Source organism: Belonocnema kinseyi, chromosome 9, assembly GCF_010883055.1.
Source record: "Belonocnema kinseyi isolate 2016_QV_RU_SX_M_011 chromosome 9, B_treatae_v1, whole genome shotgun sequence".
NCBI lineage: Eukaryota > Metazoa > Arthropoda > Insecta > Hymenoptera > Cynipidae > Belonocnema > Belonocnema kinseyi.
This window is the reverse complement of record NC_046665.1, coordinates 1,862,393-1,867,910: the sequence shown is the minus strand read 5'-3', so window position 1 is coordinate 1,867,910 and position 5,518 is coordinate 1,862,393. Positions and strand designations below refer to the sequence as shown.

Below are 5,518 nucleotides of genomic sequence, written 5' to 3'. Positions count from 1 at the left end.
TTCGTTTTATTAATACATTCCTCTGCCTTTCAAGACCATAAGAGCTTGTTTCTCTTATGGTTTAAAAAATGGCATTCAGAGTTCGAGTTAATTGCTATGTGTACGATAAAGTCTATCAACCAGGACAAATGGCAATGTTTTGCCTGAGTAGCAGGCAAAACATTGCAATTTTTAGACGCCTTCAACTTCGAAGATCATCACTTGAAGTCGCCGATGAGAGTAGGTTACGTCTCAATTGCAATCAATCGATTCGCAATGAGATAGAGGGGCTCCAACGTAACCCAGGCTGTTTAAGACTGAATGTTCTTACACAAACAGGCTGGCAAACGTGCATGTTCTGTAATGCTGATGTTAATACTCCAAGGCTTTCAATTGAATGTAGAGTTAACGCTTTTATTGTCAAGGACATTTTTATTTCAGAAGAAACAAGAGCATGCTTAAATCATTTCGATGAACATGGTTTCATCTTAGGCCCCTTACTTCCTGGACTACAAGCGATTAATAGACCGTATAGGATTCCGGGAAGCAGTTACTTCTGTTTTTGCGGCAAATTCGTAACGAAGCAAATGTTCATGCGGCCGCGGCGTTTAATAATGAGGACAGTTTCACTGATGAAGAGTTTATAGCTATTGCTCCTGTAACAAAGGAACAATTTAGAGAATTGTATGCATTTTGTGATCCTATTCCGCAGTTACATGGACATGGTACCAGATACGTGACGAAAAAATCTGCTGACTTTCCTTTGCAAAATGCGTCAAGGTCTTTCTGATGAATTTCTGAACGTGATTTTTCAATATTCGAGCCGGCAAGCTATTGCTATCATCGATGGAACTTATGCTTACATGCAGAAGAGCAGTAACTTTCGCGTACTTCGACAGTCGTTCTGCAAACATAAAGCACGTCACTTGGTAAAACCTGCTCTAATTGTTGCTCCAGACGGATACATACTTGAAATACAAGGACCATATTTTTCTGACTCGTGAAGCAATGACGCACAAATGCTCATTAACGAATTTGAAAGAGATGTGGAAGGTATGAGAGAATTATTCGACATTGGTGATATTTTTATAGAGGACCGTGGATATAGAGATGCCCAACCACTTTTAGAACGCTTAGGAAGTGTGTCCAAGATACTACCATTTCTCCAACAAGGACAGAGTCAATTGGTAACGAAAGAAGCAAACGAAGCTCGGCTAATAACGAAATCTAGATGGATAGTGGAATCCAGAAATGGCCACATAAAGTCCATTTTCAAGTCCTTCGAGAAAACTATTCCGATGGCTCATGTACACAATCTAAGGGACTTCTTTCGTATTGCTGGTGCCATAATTAATCGACACCATTCTGTTATCGAGATGCAAGGCGTTACAGCAGAGTTTGTAAGAGAATATATAGCGAGAGCTCGCGAGCCAAATATTGTGCAAGCGCGCGTAGAAGTGGACAATATGCGCTACGGAAATGCAAATTGAAATCGCCTGCATGAACTTTCAAGTACTACAATTTCCTCGCCTTACATTGGAAGAAATGCGTGACATAACAATTGGTGTTGGTTTGATCAGAGTACGAGTATTTTCTCGTTTACGAAATGTGACAGGGTACCAGCTGTGGATAATGTTCAATGAGATCGATGACATAGGGCCAGACAATAACAAAACGCTTCTCGGTTGTTACTGCACATGTAAGTCAGGAGCCAGAACTCTTGGCACTTGCGCACATATTGCAAGCGTTTTATGGTTCCTGGGTTATGCACGTCACCAGCAACACGTGAAGTATCCTCAAACTTCCTTGCTACAAAGGATTCTAAACGCTGCTAATAGAGGTGAACAAGCGAACCCGAATCAAGAGCTAGAAATAGTTTAATATTTCGCAAAAGCTACTGGGATTCGTTCTATTCGCTGATCATGGATGCTTTGCGATCAGCCTTTTGCGAAGGGTACACTGTTATTGTAGGAATGTACGCACTAGTTACTAATGTTACTTTGGGTACCATTTCTGCTTTTAAAAAAGTGATGAATTAGTCAAGTTAAAATTTTGGGCGCTTAGGGTTTGATCGTTTTGAGAAGCACGCTATATGAGTCAACGGTGTAGTCAACGGACTAAGTCAATATTCAGTTGGTAAATATCCAATCAATTAAGGCAAGACATGAGCAGAACTTAATACAGATCCGGCCAATTAAGGCAAGACGTGAGTAGGACCTAGTAAGTATCCGACTAATTAGGGTAAGACATAAGCAGAACTTTGTAAATATCCGGCCAAATAAGGCAAGACGTGAGCAGGACTTAGTAAATAAACGGCCAATTAAGGTGAGAAGTGAGTAGGGCTTAGTAAATATGCAAACAATTAAGGCAAGTCTTGAGCTGGACTTAGTGAATATCCAACCAATTTAAGCAAGACATGAGCAGGACTTAGTAAATATCCGGACAATTAAGGCAAGACGTGAGTAGGGATTAATAAATATTCAAATAATTAAGGCAAGGCATGAGCAGGACTTAGTAAATATCCGGCCTATGAAAGCACGACGTGAGTAGGACTTAGTGAATATCCGGCCAATTAAGGCACGACATGAGCAGATCTTAGTCAATAGCTGGCCAATTAAGGCAAGACGTGAGTGGCGCTTAGTAAATATTTAACCAATTAAGGCAAGGCATGAGCAGGACTTCGATAATATCCAACCAATTAAAGCACGACTAGAGCGGGACTTAGTAAATATCCGGCCTATGAAGGCAAAACGTGGGTAGAACTTAGTAAATATCCAACCAATTAAGGCACGACATGAGCAGTACTCAGTACATAACTGGCCAAGTAAGGCAAAACGTGAGTAGGGCTTAGTAAATATCCAGACAATTAAGGCACGGCATGAGCAGGTCTTAGTAAATATCCAATTAATTAAGGCACGACATAAGCAGAACTTAGTAAATATCCGGCAAATTAAGGCACGACATGACCAGGTCTTAGTAAATATCCGGCCAATTAAGTCAGACGTGAGTAGGCCTTAGTAAATATTCAACCAATTAAGGCATGAAATGAGCATAACTTAGTAAATACACGGCCAATTAAGGCAAGACGAAAGAAGGACCTAGTCAATATTCAGCCGAATAAGGCAAGACCTGAGTAGGACTTAGTAAATATCTGGACAAATAAGGCAAGACATGAGAAGGACTTAGTAAATATCCGACCAATTAAGGTAAGGCGTGAGTAGAGCTTAGTAAATATTAAACCAATTAAGGCAAGATAGAGCAGGGCTTACTAATATCCAACTAATTAAGGCACGACATGAGCAGAACTTAATAAATATCCGGCCCATAAGGCAAGACATGAGCAGGACTTGATAAATATCCAACAAATTAAGGCAAGGCATGAGCAGGACTTAGTAAATATCCATCCAATTAGGGCACGGCATGAGCAGGACTTAGTAAACATTTAGTCAATTAGGGCAAGATGCAAGAAGGACTTAGTCAATATTCAGCCAAAAAAGGCAAGACCTGATTAGGACTTAGTCAATATCCGGCCAATTATGGCAAGACATGCGCAGAACTTAGTAAATATCTGGCCATTTAAGATAATTCGTGAGTAGAGCTTAGTAAATATTTAACCAATTAAGGCAAGATTGAGCAGGGCTTAGTAAATATCCAACCAATTAAGGCACGACAGGAGCAGAACTTAGTAAATATCCGGCCTATGAAGGCAAGACGTGAGTAGGGCTAAATGAATATCCAACCAATTAAGGTAAGACATGAGTGTGGCTTAGTAAATATCCAACCAATTAAGGTACGGCATGATCAGGGCTTAGTAAATATTCCGTCAATTAAGGCAAAACATGAGCAGGATTTAGTGAATATCCGGCCAATTAGGGTGAGACATGAGTAGGGCGTAGTAAATATTCAACCAATTAAGGCAAGACATGAGCAGGACTTAGTAAATACCCAACCAATGAAGGCACGATATGAGCAGGTCTTAGTAAATATCCAGCTGGTTAAGGCAAGGCGTGAGCCGGACTTTGTAAATATCCGGCCAATTAAGGCAAGACGAGATTAGGCCTTAGTAAATATTTAACCAATGAAGGCAAGCCATGAGCAGAACTTGGTAAATGTCCAACCAACTAAGGCAACACATAAGCAGGACCTAGTAAATATCCGGCCAATTAAGGCAAGGCGTGTGTTGGGCTAAGTAAATATCCAACCAATCAAGGCAAGACATGTGCAGGACTTGGTAAATATCCAACCATTTAAGGCACGGCATGAGCAGGTCTTAGTAAATATCCAGCCTGTGTAGGCAAGACGTGGGTAGGACTTAGTAAATATCCGGCCAATTAAGGCAAGATGTAAGTAGTGCCTAGTAAATATCCAACCAATTAAGGTACGGCATGATCAGGGCTTAGTAAATATCCCGTCAATTAAGGCAAAAAATGAGCAGGACTTAGTAAATATCCGGCGTATGCCTTGCCTTAATTGGTTGGATATTTACTAAGTTCTGCTCCTGTCTTGCCTTACCTGATTGGATATTTACCAAGTACTACTCACTTCTTGCCTTAAATGGCCGGATATTGACTGAGCCGTTCTCATGTCTAGCCTTAATTGGCTTAGTGAATATCCAACCAACTAAGGAAAGACATGACCAAGTCTTAGTAAATATCCGGCCAATGCAGGCAAGACATAAGAAGCACTTAGTATATATCCGGCCAACTAAGGCAAGACGTTAGTAGGGCTTAGTAAATATCCAACCAATTAAGGCAAGGCATGCGCAGGACTTAGTAAATTTCCTACCAATGAAGGCGAGACGTGAGTAGGACTTAGTAAATATCCAATTAATTAAGGCAAGACATGAGCAGTACTTAGTAAGTATCCGGCCTATTAAGGCACGGTATGATCAGGACTTACTAAATATCTGGTCATTGAAGGCAAAGCATGAGCAGGATTTAATAAATATCCGGCCAATGAAGGGAAGACGTAAGAAGGACTTAGTCAATATTCAGCCGGATAAGACAAGACTTGATTAGGACTTAGTCAATGTCCGGCGAATTAATGCAAGACGTGAGTAGGGCTTAGTAAATATCCAACCAACTAAGGAACGACATGAACAGGTCTTAGTAAATATCCGGCCAATTGAGGAAAGACATAAGAAGGACTTAGTAAATATCCTGCTAAATAAGGCAAGACGTGAGTAGGGCTTATTGAATATCCAACCAAATAAGGCAAGGCATGCGCAGGACTTGATAAATTTCCGGTCAATGTAGGCGAGACGTGAGTAGGACTTAGTAAATATCCAATTAATTAAGGCAAGTCATGAGCAGGACTTAGTAAGTATCCGGCCTATTAAGGCAAGACATGAGCAAGACTTATTAAATATCCGGCAAATGAATGCAAGACGTGAGTAGGAATTAGTAATTATCCAACCAATTAAGGCACGACATGAGCAGGACTTACCAGGTGTATACATATGAAACCGGTATTTTTTCAAGAAAAAAACACATTTATTTCAAGAGAATGATAACAAATATTTTATTCAAAGTATGCGCCC

The 5,518-nt window shown here is 40.4% G+C and overlaps 1 protein-coding gene across 1 annotated transcript in view; it reads left to right on the top strand.

Moving 5' to 3' along the window:
* LOC117179409 (SET domain-containing protein 4) overlaps nucleotides 1-5,518 on the top strand; it is a 106,771-nt gene that overhangs the window by 1,625 nt on the left and 99,628 nt on the right. The window lies entirely within an intron of this gene.